Raw genomic sequence first — 19,113 nt, 5'->3', positions numbered from 1 at the left:
TTTCAGAAGAATGTTTTTGCATTCAGATCTTGAGGCATCTGTCAGAAAGCGACTTTAAGGCTGTCTCGTTTTTTCCCTCCATCCCTCCTTCCCTCCATCCCTCCCTCCCTCCCTTTGTGAAGCCTTCTGACATCCTGATCCGTTACTGTAATGTATAGAAGAGGGATTTTCAGTCCTGTCCTTCCGCCTAACACACCTGATTCAGTTATTTCTGCCTTTGGGTGTGTCTGAGTGTCAAAGCCAGGTGTGTTGGAGCAGAGTCAATCCGAGAGTGTGGAATGGTGAATCGAGCACTACAGAACCTTTACATCACGATTACACTCTTTTTGTAAAGTATACGCTCAGTGCTAAATTTTATTACCATTGGATATTGATTATTAGCCAACAGTGTGTCTGAATACTCGATTCTGATTGGCTGGAAGGAGCGAGTTCGAACTGGTGAACACAAAATTTATCACACTCTCAATATCGCGCGATAATTCTCTCATGCTTAATTTCTTTTTTTGTCTTACTTCAATTCTCTCTCTCACTCTCTATCGCTTTCTCCTATTATCTTTATATCTCTTTCTGTTTCTCTAACACTCTCTCTTTCTCACACTCTCTCACTTGCTAACTCTCTCACGTTCACTTTCTCCTGTCTTTCTAGAATTTTCTCAATCTCTTTTTATCTCTCTCAATCACTCTTCTTATTTCTTTCCCCATCTCTCTTTTTCTCTCATGCTAACTCACCCTTTTATGCTTTCTCTGTCTCACACTCACTCTCGCTAACTCTCTCACGCTCGCTTTCTCTCTTTCTTTCTAGAATGCTCGCTATCTCTCATTATTTCTCTCGATCACTCTTGCTGTGCACTTGTTTCCCTTAAGCACAGACACCTTCATGGAGTTAAGTTGTGGAATAAACCTACTTGGCATGCTAAGACTGAACACTACATGATAAAACACCACTCAGCACCTGGTCTATGTAACACTCGAACACCTCCCCATGCTCATAAAAAGCCCTGTTGATTAGCTGATGAGTTTAATCAGGCGTGTTTGTCGACTCCACACAAGTGTGAGTTAATACAGGTTTGCGTACGACGCCTCAGGCATTGTGAGCGCTTTCAGTATTAGCGCTACACCATCGGTTAGCTTCACAACGCTTTTAAACCGTATTTGTTCCTCTTTTTGTTTTTTTTCCAGGGAAACGATGTGGCTGTTTTTTTCTCGCCTTAATCACACCCTTGTTTTCTGCTCATCGCTGTAAATCAGGGCTTGAAGAAAAGCAGCTAACTTTGATGCTTGTGAGATGCACAAGCATCAACGCATTAGCATGTTCAGGTGTGTGTGGCTCAAATATCCCATAATCCCCCTCAAAGGATTCACAGGTTCAGCGCTCAACATGAAGACCTTGAAGAGTTACCAAAGCTGAGATCTCCTCCTAAAAAAAGATCTCATAAACTTACACATACAGTACATATTTGTTTTATCTGCATTTTCAGCTTTCTTCGATTAAAAGGTCTGAGTACTAACAAGTCTAACAATTCAAAGCTCAATAAACCAAAACAGAACCGAAGAAAGAACCAAGGAAAATCCCTCATAGGGGGTTATAGAGGAAGAAATGATAGAAATTGAAGGAAGGAGTCTCCAGTGTAAAAGCTTGCGTTTTATCTGCATTTGTAATTTCACAAGAGAACAAAAAATGAGAGGCCAGTGAAAGAACAACTGGACAGGATCTAAATTAGATTAAAAAATGTGTTAGGACACTTGACTTGCCCAGTCATATCTGCTTGTTCCCCAAACTTTTACCACAGAGTTTGAAGCACACAATTGTATAGGATGAACATTTCCCTTCGCATGATCTAAGAAACCCAAATCTGTTCCAGCATGACAATGCTCCAGTGTGCAAAGCCATTTCCATGAAGATAAACTTTACATGGGTAGGAGTGAAAGATCTCCTGCTATAAAGCACTGAACTATATAGGAACACTGATTGCACCCCAGGTCTCCTTGTACAGTATCTGACTTTTCTAACACCCTTGAGGCTGAATGAGCTCCAATCTCACACAGATCTTCACAAGCACACTCCAAAATCTAGGGGAACATCTTCCCTACATGTGGAATGATGTTCAAAAATCACAATCCTATGGTCAGATGTCCACTAACGTTTGCCCATAACTTGTACATTAAATGTTAATCTAAATGAATAAAGCATTTTCCAACATCATTATTCATCAGAAATTGTGATTGCTGTCAAGTTGCCTTGATGATGATGATGATATAAATACATTTTTGTGTGGAAAAATAATTCCTGTTTTCCAGAAGAAGAGATGATGAATTAGCTAGCTGGGTAGAAAAAGTTAAATGATGAAGAATGGAAAAAAAAAATGGACGAGCTTTCAAGTTTAGTCACGAGCCAGTGCAAAGCTCTAAACACGGCCTTTTCCAAGACGGAGGCGTTCAAACGAGAGATTTCCTCAAACACTCAGACAGGAGGCACGTCGCTGTAGAGTTACGCGGCTCTGTGTTTGTTTTCTCTCCCTGACCCCGGTGTGTTCATGCAGCTCCAGAAGAATGAAGTGCATCTTTTTGAAGCTGGTCCGGTTAAGGAACAGGAAGGAAATTTTTCTTTGGTTGAGTTTTTTTTTTTTGTATGGATGGAATGACTTCCTTCTCAAATAAAAAAGGAAAGGTTTAGTCTGGTCTAAAATCTATGTGTGGAACAAGCTGCATGTTTTCCGCTCAGAAGAACCCTCCCCGTTCTAAACAATGAACATGACATTAGTCCAAAAAAATTCAGTTCTGCTTCATAGTACAGAAGCCCTTTTTCTATTTTTTTCCACAGAGTTGAAGACAAACAATTGTATATGACGTGTTCGGATGTGGGAGCATAACATTTTCCCTTCACTTGAACTAGGAGACAGAAATCTGCTCCAGCATGACAATGCACCTGTGCACAAATCCAACTTCAGGAACATCTGCTTTCCATGGGTTGTAAGATGTGGAAGATCTTCTGCTACAGATAGAATAAATATCTCAGACCATCATTATTTATGAATAGAAAAATAAAAAAAAATATTGGGCTAAATAATGGATTGAAGCACTTCATTACACTAACATTACCCCTGTCATGGTCATGCAGTATGAGGCCAGTGGTCATTGTAGCAAATTGGTAATATCAATTACAGTTCAAATCCATCCTCAAAGCTCTGGAGTTGCTCAGTAACTTCCATCATCCAGCTGGACAGTGTCCAAAGAGATCCAAAGAGAAGATAGAGACACTGGTACCTCAATTATTAGGTACCTTAGGTATTCTAGTTCCCTTTTTATTAAATCATTGAAAAAATCTAATCATCTGATATCTTTGATAAAGGTTCACAGAGATGAAGGCGGGGGAAAGTGCATCCTAGATGTTGTCTGGAATTGAAAAATGAAAAAATCTCAATCGACTGGTTGCAGTTTAGAACGATGTCTTTAGATCTTCATAAAATTTGATCTATAAGAAAAGATTTCCAAGTGGCCCCCTGCAGTTGCAAAGACTTGCAGGGTTAAATAAATACCTGCACTTGCACCCACCTTCGCTTTAGTATATAACACCCCTACTCAGTCATTGGTTATTTTCCTATAATATTATGGTATAAGACATAAGAAGGTGCTTAATATTCGTTTCATGTACATTACAGCACAGTGAAATTCTTTCTTCACATATATCAGCGATGTTAGGAAGCTGGAGTCAGAGCTCATGGTCAGCCATGTTACGGCCCCCTGGAGCACAAAGGGTTAAGTGCCTTGATCAATGGCCCAAGAGTGGCAGCTTGGCAATACCCCTGACCTTCTGATCAGTAACCCAGAGCCGTAACCACTGAGATACCCCTTCCCCAAATGGGCAAATGGGAAATTTGGCATGTTCTGAGGAAAACTATGCACTTTTATCACTTTTAAAGCACTTATTTTACACCCATGTGCATACAGGATAAAGGAAAAGCTTAATATGTTATATTACCTATTACAAGGAGGAACCATTACAGGGAGGAATCAGTATTCGAATTGAGGGGGGGCTGGGGGGATCCGGGACCCACCATAAGCCATTAGGGACCCCCATGACAAGTAAAAAATAGACTATTTAACTAAGATTATTTTAGTAAAAAATCACCCATAAGACTTGACTCAATTCAAGCACAGGGAGAAACACATTACAGGGAGGAGGTAGCTTAGTGGTTAAGGCATTGGACTTTGGATCAGTAGGTCTCAAGTTCAAATCTCAACACCACCAAGGTGCTCTCCTTAACCCTCCCCCGCTCAGTTGTAAGTCGCTCTGGTTCAGGGCGTCTGCCGATTTAAAAAAAATTAAGGCACTATGAAAAAAAACATCCAGAGAACAAACACAGAAGTTCTATTACCAACTAAAGCTCCATTTAAAACACTTATACACACACTATCTTTTTCTCCTCAGTGCCTTCAGAGGGTTCTTACAGTCGGCTGCCCGATGTCAGGTTACACTCCGGCTCCGTTCTGTCATGTTAGCAAACAAAGCAGTCGCTGCGCAATCATGGCTTAATAGTCTGAAAACTTACACACAATGACACCTTTTACTTGTACAGCCACACTGAGTGTGTGTGTGTGTGTGTGTGTGTGTGTGTGTGTGTGTGCGTGCGTGTGTGTGTGTGTGTGTACACTTGAGAAACTGTAGACATAAGAGATATCTGAGATACTGTGTGGAAAAAAGTGTGCGTGTGTGTGCGCGCGCGCGCGCGTGTGTGTGTGTGTGTGTGTGTGTGTGTGTGTGTGTGTGTGTTGTGTTTTTTCCACTGTAAAATAGTGGAACTGCATCAAACGAACTGTAACTATAATAAAAAGTAGATATTAATAAAAGAAATTGAATAATGTTAGCCATACTAAAATAATCATAAAAAAAAATTAATAAATAAATAAATTGGAAGAGTAATATATTGAAAGGTATATACTGTATATATATATATAAAACATTAATATATAAATAAATAAATACATCAATAAGAATAATCTAGCCAAATTATGTACACTATATAAATAAAGTAAATAATAAAATAAATTATATGAGAAATATTAATAATACTAAAACAATGAATAAAAAAACAAACAAATAAATAAATGAATAAATAAATAAGAATAATCTAGCTTAGTTGTGCAGCAAATAAATGAATAACCAAACAAATTAATTAATTAGAAAAATGGTTCCAATCTTTAATTGTGTAATTATACAAAAAAATAATAATAATTTAAATCAAAAAATCAAAGACCTTACTGTTTTGTTTTGTTTTTTTGATTTATTATTTCCCTGAAACCGTACAATGTTCACCATATGTTGAGTTAAACCTCATCTACTTCCCACTAATTTACACCTGAAAACACTAATGACACTAATGACCTGAAAACACAGAAAACTGAACTCAGAAAAAAGGCTCAGGATGGAACCTACATTAAAAGCAGTGAGACTGGGAACAGCCAGGCTGCGATCCAGTCATCCAGTCATATTCCAAACTCTAACGGGGAACAAGTGTAATCTAAGAGTCACTTAGTGTAGAATTCCGAGTCGAAAACACTCTCCGTGCCAGAGATCTTAAACATACACACATCAGTGTTGCGACACACGGCAGCATAATCTAATTTCCCTCCATCAGACTGGACTGCGCTTCAAAATCTAGATTCTTTTTGTGAAAACTTTTTGACATTTACCACATTTTGGCAGATGCTCTTATCCGGAGTGACTTACAGTTCTCTTAGTTATACATCTGAGCACTTGATGGTTAAGGGCCTTGCTCAAGGGCCCAGCAGGGGCAGCTTGGTGGTGCTGGGATTTAAATCCATGATCTTCTGATCAGAAGTTCATCATCTTATCCACTGCTATTCAACATGCACACACACTTACACACACTAATGAGGAACTAAACATACAACAGGTAAACTCACTGCTACAGGTGTTCGTGTGTAACCATGGCGACAGATACCCTGTCCAAGGCAGAAAGCAGGGTTCTTTATATCTGGGTGTCCCAGCTGCTGGTGATTGCTGACTGACTCGTTCTCTGTAGCCCACATTCGTCGGCGTGTATTTTTGGGCTTCATGGTCTGGCTGTTGGCAGTAGAGCGTGACGGTGTCTCACGTCCAGACACACACACACACACACACACGCGCACACACACACACATGAGCATACACACATATACACAGATGTTGTGTGCACATGTGGGGCTGGTTAAGTGATTCAATCCTTGGTTACGTAAGAGCAGGCTGTGTAGAGCTGGCAGTGTGTGTGTGTGTGTGTGTGTGTGTGTGTGTGTGTGTGTGTGTGTGTGTGTGTGTGTGTGTGTGTTGGGGACTGAAATATTGGCACGATGTATCTTGGATGATTTTACTTATGGTTTTTTATCATCTGTCAGCATGTGAGCGAACGACACTCCTGCTGCTCCTCAGGTCTTCCGACTCATCTGATGTTTGTGCATCGTAAGGATTTGCGTCGTTCCAAACCCCATTTTCCGGAGGATGAAAAGCAAGAAGACACTCTGCCTCTCAGGTTTCACGAATGCGGCTCTGATGAAGTACACAGAAAGCGTTTCTCACGTGACTTGAATGTTCAGCTCTGTCAAATGAAAGTCTCCAAGGCCATTCCTCGTCTGCTTTGTGACGGCTGTTTGCTTTTCTTTTTAATTCCCGCAGATGCTCAAGTGAAAGATGCGCAGGGCAAACGGAGAAGGGGGAGGAGGAGGAGGAGAAGAAGGTGGAGGAGGGGAAAAGGTTTGGTCATGGCCTTTTTCGTGAAATCTTCGAACCAATGAAGTTATTAATAGAAGATGAAAAAATACGCGTGAGAAGGAGCGAGGCGGGTTTGTGGTGGAGTCTGAGAAGAGAAAGAGGAGGAGGAAGGAGCAGGCAAACAGATGCATCATCTGTCCATTTCAGGGAATCTCTGCCGAATGGTACGTTCAAACATTTGAGAAAGGTTTTGGAGATTCAGTAGCACAGCTGAAGAGCAAACACGGATAAATGATCCCTGGAGGATGTTGAATTTATTACCCATATATTTCGATTTCAAGCTATAAAGTAAAGCCTCGGAAACAGAATTTAAAATGCAATACAAAATATACAGGACTGAGCTCCACTTCCTTTCAAAACATTATTCATTTATCAACACGAGAAGCTTTTAAATACCTTTCCACAGGGTTATGAATCAATTAGGGGAAAGATTTATTATAGATTTATTAGAATAGGTGAAAAAATGTAAATGAGGACTGAGAGACCTATTGTTTATAGATATGCTGTGGATTTGATCAGATATACAGTCATTTTTATATTTTCACAAATATAACAGGAAATGTGTTTTTATCGTCAGAAATTATGTTCATTTCCTTTCAACTTATTACATTTTCCTTGTTTTCCATGTCGAATATGAATTGAGACAATTGCAAAATATACAAACGTATATCAGACTTTCAAGAAAAATAATAATAATGTATTTAAATATTCTCATTATTTATTATTTGTAATATTCTAAATAGCAATTAAATTATGTTTCCAGGAAATAATAATAATAATAATGGTTTTTTTTTAATATTTATTTTATATTTAAACTGGGTAATAATAATTATCATGAAACAATCAGGCCACTGGTTAAAATTTTTTATTTTTTTATTTTTTTATTTTTTTTTATTTTTTGAACAGATTTTATCATCGTTTTATACAATTTTATAAAAAATCTTTTGAACAATAAATTACAACTTGATGAAGCTTTAACTCCTGCAATCCAAACATTTAAGTCTGTGATGGACATTTATTTATTTTTTTTTTTTTATAATTTAAAGCTTATTCAGCATTTTTTTGCTTTGTTTGTAATACAAATTACGAATAAACACATAATAATTGCAATAAAACTGGTGTGTGTGTGTGTGTGTGTGTGTGTGTGTGTGTGTGTGTGTGTGTGTGTGTGATTCACAAAGTGTGATTAGGTATTTTAAGACCTGCAGCATGAAGCTCACTCCTGAGCGATGGATATTTTGCAGTTCAGCATTTGTCATGCATCGAAATGTGTACTGCACGATCAGCACAAAAAATATCCTCTCCGACTGGTTTTCGTTTGACGAGCCGAAAACCTTTCTCGCCGCACAGCCGAAGAAGACTTATTACCAAAAGGAATGCACTAACGACGGCGTTTCGCGACTGAACCCGGAGGCCCAAACTGTGATTTCAATTAATATGTGATTAACAGAGCAGTCCTCTATTATAGCATGTTTCATATGTAGGTACTAGTGTTACATTTTGAACCACGTCCGTGCCAAAGTCGTTCCAGTATCCTTATAAAAAGAAACGAAATCGCCTTGCTGTTTGGATTGGAGCGCGAGGGAGAGTGGTGCAGCCGCTGTGCTGAAATATGTTTGATTTGGAGGTGCATGGAGTGTCGTTTAACCCCGTCTCGGTCATGAACTATCCCACTATGACTCCAGCTGCCCTGCACTGCCCTACTGTAGGGGTTTGGGGTGTGTCTTGCACAAAGCAATAACTCAATTATACCAGGACGCCTTGCTTCAACACAGCAGGTGTTTTTTTATTGTTATTATTCTTTAATCAAGAACAAATGTCTGAGGATCACATTGAGATGGAAATGTTTGATCTGAGGTTCTTCATATATACACTGCTGACAAAAGAGAAAAATCTGCCGAATGTATAATTTTCTATATCAACAGTTGTTAGATCTTTAGTGTCTGCTTCGGGAAAATGCCTCGGAAAATCCAAGTCCAATCATTCCTTACCTATATAATAACACCTTTACTGAAAATCTTTTTATTTTCTGATGGTTTGAATGGTTATACTGGGAATTGTATTGCTTTAGTAAAAACCCTAATGGTCCCTATAGGTCTCTATTGCTAATTCTATTGGTTATAACTGATACCCAAAGGACCAATAGAACATTACAACATCGTAGACCATACTTTGATATCTACAGGACACCATTATGGACTATTGGAAGATCATGGAGCACCTACGTTTCATTCTTTAGTAGTTTTGTTGGCTTGATTAAAATGATTTGTAGGGAAAATCAGACAGACAGACAGACAGACAGACAGACAGACAGACAGACAGACAGACAGACAGACAGATAGATAGATAGATAGATAGATAGATAGATAGATAGATAGATAGATAGATAGATAGATAGATAGATAGATAGATAGGAAGTTGCAGCTTACTGTTCAAAATATTGTACTTTGAACCAGAAGGTGATGAGTTCAAATCCCAGAACACCAAATTAAGCTGCCATTGCTGGGCCCTTGAGGAAGGCTCTTCACATTCAACTGCTCAAATGTAATGTAAAGTTACAAAATCTAATGGAAATTTACAGTAAATCTGGAAAAAGTTGTCTGCCAAATTCCATAAATGTGATACTATACTGATGTGTACTGTCATTATAGTTTAAATGCCATTTTATATATTTATTGTAAATATAAAATCATATTAAATAGAAATGTAACACTGTATATTTATAAATAACTGACTATAAAAATGAACCACTCTTACTAAAACAGTTGAACTAGTTGGCAAGCAGTCGATTGTGAAAGGTCCAGGTGAGATGAATCAAACTTGGTCACGACATTTACTTCTTTCTTTTTTTTTTGATAAGAAGCAGCAAGAATAATGTTCAACAGACAGACGGCTTATTTAAACCCTTTAAAAGAAAATAAATCAGACGTCCATTTGTGGACTGACAAAATATCGCAGCCGATTCCAAACGAACGAGTTTTGGCTGAAATGTCGGCTGTTTTTAGAGTTTTTAGAGTCCATGTGCAGCTGAATATTCACTCATCAACAACACCTTGTGCAGGATTAAGCTGAACGGACGAATTCAGAATGACACGGAGTTACCCAGTGTGTAGACACGCCAAAGAATTAATAACTCACTGAGGTAAATGTGTGTGTGGAGTTGGATAAACAAAATATAAATCTGAGTTTTTCAAAGATGAAAAGCAAACAAGAAGAATATGATGGAGTTTGTTTTGTTTTTTCGGAGACTTTCGTCACTCGGGTTTTTTTCACGAACGCGCCATTACACACCTACAGCATCAAATATTCACACCGGGAAAATATGTATGGACTCAAAGAGGGGGGAGGGGAGGAAAAAGTGACAAATCCTTCAACATGACCTCAGTATCCACAATCTCATAATAGTGTAGAAATAAAATATACACTATACAAACAAAAGTATTGGGACGGATGACTTTTCCAGCTATACTGAATATGGTTTCTTCTTTAACTGTTACAACAAGTCCGAGGCACACAAGTGTCTTTGCTGTGACATGAAATTTTCTGTTCCAGCATGACAATGCACCTGTGCCCAAAGCCAGCTCCATGAAGATCTGCTTTACATGGGTTGGAAGATGTGGAAGATCTCCTACTATTGAACATTATGACTGTGAACGCTGGCTGCACCCCAGGCCTCCTCACCTTACCTACATCAGTACCTGAATTTACTAAAACCCTCGTCTAAACATCTTCATATAATTCTAGTGAAACATCTTTTCAGAGGAGTGGAGGTTATTGTAACACCATACTCTTATGGTCAGGTGTCCACAAACTTTTGGCCGTTTTGTCAGTTTTTCTCAGGTGCATTGGAGCATTTGCCAGATCAGCAATGAAGTTCTCAAAAATACTTGTTCAGCCTCCACACCATTTAGTCACACTTGCTCATCATAAGATGCAATGTCTGCTGTTTCCTACATTATCAGTTGTTTATGTTCATGTTGATCAAAATATATTATACTGGTTCCACCTGAATAGTTTTAACCCCCAAAACATCTCAGCATCAGTTCATTGTGTACGTCATTGAATGTAAAATGATTAAACCAGTCGTCATCATCTGTCATCTAATATTCCTATTATATTTTTTTGTAAATGTGTTGAATTGATGAACTGTGCAGATGAATCTTGAATGTCAGTAATGAAGGCGAGTGAACGGCATCAGATCAACCAATGATCAACCGGTTCTCTAAAACAGGTCAAAGGTGAATCTTGTGAAGCTTCAGTGGAGGGTACAGACAAAACACAGAATTATACATTCTGAAAATGGATCAACAACTAAGAGGCTAACAGACACGTGTACAGTAAAAGTGTGAATCCTGTCTGGTCTCCTGCAATCAATAGAAATCAAATATCCAATCAAATAAATACATTTGTGCTGCTGGAATTCATAAATGCCAAACAGAAGGAAGTCGATTTATTTTTTTTTTTTGCATTTTTAATCATTACAATCCAAACCGTAGTTTATATCAAGAAATCCTGAAACTGTGCATCACACTGACAACGTGAATAAACATTGTGACGATCGTGTTTGTGAACAATGACGAGACTTTTCATTCTGATGGGAATGAGATTGGCGCAAATACTTACTTTAAAGAGATGAACTGAGGATTTTGAGAAAAGTTCAAACTTTTGCAAGAAATCCAGTGTTTTGTGCTGTTTGTACACATTGTTATGAGAAATACACGGACTGCAAATATTAATGATGATTCGAGAAAAAGCAGCTGAGAAAAACTGTAAATATAACAAAAAATATATATAATAAAGTATTTATCTTTCATTTACATTTTACTCTGAATGTATACATCTATCTAATAAAATTAGTCTGTCTGTCTGTCTGTCTGTCTGTCTGTCTGTCTGTCTGTCTGTCTATCTATCTATCTATCTATCTATCTATCTATCTATCTATCTATCTATCTATCCATCCATCCATCCATCCGGACAGACAGACAGACAGACAGACAGACAGACAGACAGACAGACAGACAGACAGATAGATACTATTTCACACTTGATAATTTTGAATTTATTTATAATTTCATTAGATTTGGGTTTCAACAAATGTGGCTATGTTCCATTTTATTTGATCTTCCATGTGTATTTATTTTCACTTTGTAAGATTTAATTTGTTTTTACTGTAAACTATTTTTGTGAGCTTTTCTGTGGTTGATCAGTTTACATCAGTGATATGGTCATGTTTCATTTTTACAGTTTATTAGTTCTGACTTCTACTCTACATGCTGTTTTCTTTCTCTCTCTCTCTCTCTCTCTCTCTCTCTCTCTCTCTCTCTCTCTCTCTCTCTCTCTCTCTCTCTTTTAAAACACACCACACCACACCATTACCGTATGTTGCCAGCGTACCCACCGCTAAAGCGCCCAGCAGTTACAAGTTATAGTGGAAAATAGCAGGACATTTTTAGAAGCAACAGAAAAAGACGTAAGGACAGTGAATTAGCTTTGTGTAATATGTTGATTTACAGATCAGCTCGATGCAGTGGAAGAAGATTCGAGATCAGAATTACTGTAAGTTCAACAGCCAACACAATTTTCCCTTATTTAATAATTAAGAAAACATTTGTGTTCAAGAAATGAAAAATAGTAAAAAAAAAAATGACGAAAAAAAACACGAAAAGTTTTACTTCACGTCTCACACAACTACACATTGTGATTTCTCATTCACTGATATGTAGATAAAAGTCAGCTTAGTGAATGCAGAAAAACTAAAATGCACTCGTCTAGAACGTTCTAGAACCTCTCTTGCACAAAGCTACAATTCAAGAGGTCTTGCAAGATTTGTTGTTTGAGATAATCTAGTAATAAAATCATTAATGCCACCTAAAGTCTATTTATTAAAGGAAAATATTTTTTTTTAGATTGATTGTCTATAACAGCATCTTCCAAAAATGTTATATGGAAACCACACATATTCGGTACATTATAAGTGTTTTTTTTACAATGAATTTATATGTATTTATTAAAAATGGCTCACAATTGCAGGTTTTCATGTAGAAAAACAAACTCTCGTTTTCTGAACACTTTACAACAACTTAAACGTACAGCTTTGCCTAAAACTGACTTTCACAAGCCACTGACACTGGAGACTCCTCCCATTATATTTTTTATAAACCTCTTTGCATTAATCTTTATGTAATTATTCAACTATACACTCTCCTGTGTGAGCTGTGACTATAGAAACAATTATGCATTGAAATGTACTGAAGGTTTACTCAAAACCTGCAATGTGACTCCAATCAGAGAGCCTGAAAATTAAGCCCCACCTTCTGACCAATCAGAATCGAGAACATAGCCTTGGATTCTTTGGTGTAATGATTTAAAAAAAAAACTCATTATTTAGTATTGTTTAGTTTCGTAGTCATTATTTAATATCCATTTTGTTTACTTTCAACTGTATTTTAATGTATTCGACGTGTCTCCCTTCCCATGTACACACACACACACACACACACACACACACACACACACACACACACACACACACACACACACACACACTTTTACTATCCATAATGTCAAAGGAAGCTCTCACCCCAAACACAGAGTCTCAGCTGGTGTAAACACAAGTCCTTCCCACAAACTGAAATAAATGGGCCAGACACAAAATCACAGATTTACACACCACACACACACACACACACACACACACACACACACACACACACACACACACACACACACACACATACATACAGACACTCACACACACGCACAAGCACACACACTCTCACACTCACACACTCACACTGTCTGGTCTGGTCTGTTTAAAAGTCTGAAATGTATCCATTGTTTCCCAGAAGGATACAGTTGTGGAGGATTTTGGGAATGGAATATTTAAAGGTACATTTATGTGTGATTTTACAACAATTCAAAGTCTGAAATTTGAATCTATGATCCCCTATCGAATATCTATTGGGTTTGATGGGAGAAGCTTGATATGTTTATTATATGTTAATTTTATATCTATTATTAGATTAGATATATAACTATATAATTATCTATAAGTATATAAGTATGAATAAAATATAAGTATCTACCTATAAACGTATCTACTGGGTTCAGTGGGTGTAAAGTGAAGTTAAGTCTGACCCCACCGTTTTATAATTAGCTAGCTATAAGATGTGTATAAGAATCTGGTATATAAGTTCTGTAAATTTAAATTTCAGACTATGCAAAGTATCTATTAGGTTCAATGGGAGGAGCCTAATATGTACATTTTAAGTCAGACTCCACTCCTTGCCCAACTACCCACCCAAACCCATAATTTGATTAGAATTATCATTAGTAAGGACTGTCGTGGAATCCATTTAACTACATGCCACAATAATCACGACCTATGATCGATGTTCCTTCACTATAAGCTGCGTTTTCGTGGTAACAGGATGAGGGCGTGTCTGTAAAATGATTGACAGCATGGCCATATAAACCAAAACACACTTTCGGGATCTCAGTTTTCTGAAATCATATTGAAACTGAGGCCAAAACACTTTTTTGCACTTTTAAATGCAATTCTTTTTTTCTTACAACCTTTCAAGTCTCTATTTTCCAGTATTGTTACATAATGTGATTTTCAATATTTCCTCATGTGAAAGGTTTACCCAAACAGACACTTAATATTTTGACGTGTGCATTGGCAGTGTAAAAAGTAGCACGTAAACAAAGCTTTTTCTTTGGGATGTAGTTTGTACTCCAGCTTCAGGCTACAATTAGAGAAGTGTAAAAGCTGCACTAATTACACAGGAGACACCGAGCATGCAACCACAGTTCAACTTCTACACCCTGGTGCTCCGGATCGAATGTTTACAAGCCATAAAACTAATACGCCACTTAAAACACAGTGTATGTAATTGGCTTTAAACACAGCAGCAGCGTTATTTGAGTAAAATCCCTTATTACACCTTTAATCCCGCAGCTCGCTTGTATAAAGCGGAAAGAATTCGAGAGATCGGTGTAAAAGGTGACTCTTTAGTGTCTTTGATTGCTTTGCAGTTCTGTGTCTTGATTTCCTGCCAGACACGTCGAAGCCTATCGCCATCGCTCGGGATTGGTGTCAGCCCTGTAATACCTGAAGATTACACTGACTCAAAGGCAAACAATTAAGTCTTACACTAAAAAAAGTCACAGCCAAAAAGAAAAAAAACAAGGCGTCTATCACCAACCCAGAATCCTCTGCTCCATTACAAGGTACATCTGTAAGCACCATGCCATGGAAACCGACCAGCCAGACAGCAGCAACAACAACTGAAACCCCGGACAGAACAGACACACATGTGCTGTACAGTATAGACAGAGCTGTTTCCATGTTGCGTTTTTTTTTTTTTTTGTTTGTTTTGTCTAATTAGAACTCGGCAGCTCTGTTCTCTCGCACGCTAAATTTCTACGGATCTGTTTGTGCAAGCACGCAAAGTCACGCCGCCGTTTTCCTCTCCGTCATTCAGCACCTCACTCCCCGGCTAGTCGACTGGGAGAATTTCCAGAGGGTTCCGCGAGCACCTCGGGTACATTAGCGTGAGACGACGAGGATAACATTCATGACTCGTAAATCAGATTTGTCAGAACAACAGCGATAGATCATCATGTCTGAAGAACCGAAACAGACGGTCTGATTGGCTGAACAAGAAATGGAGCCCAGGCTATACACGTGTTTGCCCAAAAGCCTACTGTTTTTAGATCTTTTCTAGATCATAGAAGGTACACCGATTATCCCTGTAACACTAATCCAAATAAAATCAAAAAGCGGACATGTTGTATAAAGTCTGCACGTATTTGATGTATATCTTTTTGTTCCATCGTATAAAATGTAGCTTTTTTTTTTTTTTTTAAGAAAAGATTAACAGTTCAAAGTGTTTTTAGAACACATTGTATCCTGAACAGGGTTTTGGTTGGTCATATCTATTCCAGGAACACTGGACTTAAGGCAGATATAATTACCCAGAATTTTTATTTAAATTAAACTTGAACTGCTTGCAAATCAAGATTCACACCAGGGCCAATTACTAGCAGCGAATACATCTCCTGACATGTTTCTGCAAGGTCAGAAAACCGGCTCAATCACCAGAGCTGGGGAAAAAAGTATTCAGGAGAAATATTTTAGGGAAATAATAGCATCTTCTCAAAAACAATACACTTGAGGTTCACTATTGTTCACAGTTAATGTTTGATTATGATGAAGCGAACCGGAGGACTGCTGGGAGTTTACCTGAGACCTTTTGACCGCTAAGGTCAGCATCAACATGGCTCCGACGCAGGCATGCAGGGAAAAGTTAGTGCCAGCCGTGTCACATCGCCATAACTCAGCCTGTTGCTAGGGATGAGACTTCATTAGAAAGGCTATGACCTACAAATAGCACCCCTGCCTGCAATAAATTCCCAAAATGGCGCCTGCCAAGCAAAGCCTCTCTCACTCCTTTCATTAAAATAGTTAACACTTAATCAAGCAAGACATCCAACTCCCACAAGTGCACGAAATTTGGAACCATAGCCATTTAAGTGGTGTGTCCTCTTTAAAACATGATGAATTATTTTCTGGTCATGAATTCCCATCATCCCCTGCTCCCTGTGATTTCTTTTTAAAAGGATTTGCCAGAGATTTCCGTGGCCGATAGGCCCCCTGGGAGACCACAGTGTGAGTCTGAGCCATGCAACCCACCAAAATATTTTGCATAATAGTTAGTTACTGTGCTATAAGCACCAGGAGAAGCTGTCAGTCCAGTCCCTCTGGCTAATTAAAAAAGGTTGAGGGTTTGGTGTTAGATTCCACGCAGAGTGGGCAAATTGCCGGAGATTCGAGGGTTGGAGCGCGGGATCATCACATCTTATTAAATCACTCCTCATCATCATCAGAAACACTGATACACAACGTAAACGCTGACTAAACAATCATAGAGTCGAAAAAATAAGGAGACAGGGACTGATTAATGCTAAACCTCATCAGTTATGACAAGCCTCTGCTTATTCCTTTTAACACAGACATTTCTGGAACACATCATGACACCTCCAATCACGTTATATATAAAACGAAATTTATTCCGTGTAGACATCTCGACAAAACTCTCTGCTATTGAAAAACGTTTTTCTAATATTCAATTTCCTGAAGCATCCAGTAATTTCTCTCCAATGACCACATCTTTTCAGGACTTTTTAAGTGCAGGCCTCGGGTCCAGAAAAACCACACAAAAAACCCATCAAGGTGTTCTGCAAGATGTTCTGAGAACATCTGTTTTCATGAAGACGATGAGGATGATGTGATGTGGCCACCATGAGTTTGATCATTTCCCCCAATTGAAACCATATAATTTTTGTCTAATTATCATTACATTTAATGTTCTGGACTTCCTGTTTTTGCTAATAGAAACAGCTAATTCCTTATTAGAAATCATTATTATATTTAAATTATATGTTAATTAGGCACAAAAAGAGCCTTGTGATGTCACTAAGAAACCACAGAACTTATGATATATATATATATATATATATAAATATATATATATATATATATATATATATATATATATATATATATATATATATATATATATATATATATAAAATGTACACACGGGAAGGTGGTAACTTAGTGGTTATGGCATTTCATCTAGTCATAACTTTGTTATGAGTTTAAATCCCAGCCACACCAAGCTGACACTCCTGGGCCCCTGCCCTTACCATCATAGCTTGTTAATTGTATGAATGAGATACATATTAGTCGTTCTGGATACAGGTGTCTGCCAAGTGCCATAAATGTAACTACACACACACACACACACACACACACACACACACACACACACACACACACACACACACACACAAACACAAAGCCTCACTCTCTCACCTTGATTTTATCACCTCCCCCCGGAATGTCACACTGTCCACATCCTTCACTTCCTTCTTGTCCTCCATCTATGTGATGTCTTTCCTTCTCTGTGGCGTTGAATCAGACTGGAGAAATGATGAGACTGAAACAAAAATCAAGCGTGCTGTAAAAGTCACTTGTGTTGACCAGATGCCCCAGTTTGCCATTCTGAACTGTGGATCAGTGCAGAAGCTCACTGCTGCCATCTGTCTATGAGGAGACAATCTACATGTACTTGTGGGTTACAGCAGTGTTAAAATGTAAAGGTTTCAGCACTTATGTTCAACAAGAGTTCATGCTAGTTATTGAAATGAATGTACCCATTTGCTCATTAGGGCTTCATAAATTAACACTGTATGTGCCTGGCTATCATTAACGGTAGTAATATAAAAAAAATATATATTATTTTAATACATTTATTACAATATATTATCTGTGGTATATGATATTTATTTATTTGTTTGGCTGTTTGTTAATTATTTTGTAAAGATTTTTTTTTTAGCAGATTTGTCACTTATTATAAAAATATATTAATATTTTTACATGGACTAGTGTACATTACCCAGAATGCCCTTCAACTACCCACTGACAGTGATGCAGTTGGATTTCAATGCAGCAGCGCTTTAATCCTTTATCTGTCCATCTCCCTCATCTACTCATCTGTACACTTAATTCAAAGCAGCTTTATTAAAAAAAAAAGGAGTTTAAATATAACTTTTAAATTCAGAAATTAGCATCTAGGTTTATTGCTAATAAGTGAGCCAGTGGTGATAATGGCAAAGCAAAACTCCCTGAAATGGTATAAGGAAGAAACCTTGAGAGAAACCAGACTCAATGGTTGGCGCCGAATATCCATTTACTACGTTCCAGCATTGTTGAGATTATAATTATTTTACTGATGAAGACTCAAGTGTAAAGCTGTTCATTGTAGTCCTAAGCCATTGTAGCAAACTGTTTATAGACCGTAAGCAGCTCATCATGCAAAACTTAAATTTGATGCTAATACCACTGTCAATATCATCACACATACTCTCATAGATCACCAAGTACGCCAGGCCTAGAATCAAATTCAGGAACAGTGTTGGTCCTCCAGGTCCTGGAGGCAGATTCAGGAACAGTGTTGGTCCTCCAGGTCCTGGAGGCAGATTCAGGAACAGTGTTGGTCCTCCAGGTCCTGGAGGCAGATTCAGGAACAGTGTTGGTCCTCCAGGTCCTGGAGGCAGATTCAGGAACAGTTTCGGTCCTCCAGGTCAAATAGTATTCAATAGCAAAAAATTTCAACAATGTTAAACAGGTTTCGCTCTTAGCTCTTGAAAACAAGTCTACTTTTTAAACTTACCATTTTCTACTCAAATTAATGAGAAATTCATTTTAGAAGTATAGAGATACTAATATGGATGCCAGACTCAAAGTACCATCTTGCACTGCAGTTATATCTGATGGT

General features: G+C 38.0%; 1 long non-coding RNA gene across 1 annotated transcript in view; it reads right to left on the bottom strand.

Annotated features, from left to right (window-relative positions):
- LOC310726926 overlaps positions 1 to 17,770 on the bottom strand; it is a 46,513-nt gene extending 28,743 nt beyond the window's left edge. Inside the window, exon 1 of the long non-coding RNA XR_014533876.1 lies at positions 17,649 to 17,770. This is a non-coding gene — a long non-coding RNA (uncharacterized lncRNA). The remainder of the gene's footprint in view (positions 1 to 17,648) is intronic.
- Positions 17,771 to 19,113: the final 1,343 nt, after the last annotated feature.

Source organism: Silurus aristotelis (genome assembly GCF_946808225.1).
Source record: "Silurus aristotelis genome assembly, chromosome: 5".
Taxonomy (NCBI): domain Eukaryota; kingdom Metazoa; phylum Chordata; class Actinopteri; order Siluriformes; family Siluridae; genus Silurus; species Silurus aristotelis.
Note: the sequence above shows the minus strand (reverse complement) of the source record. Positions and strands in the feature narration are given on the sequence as shown.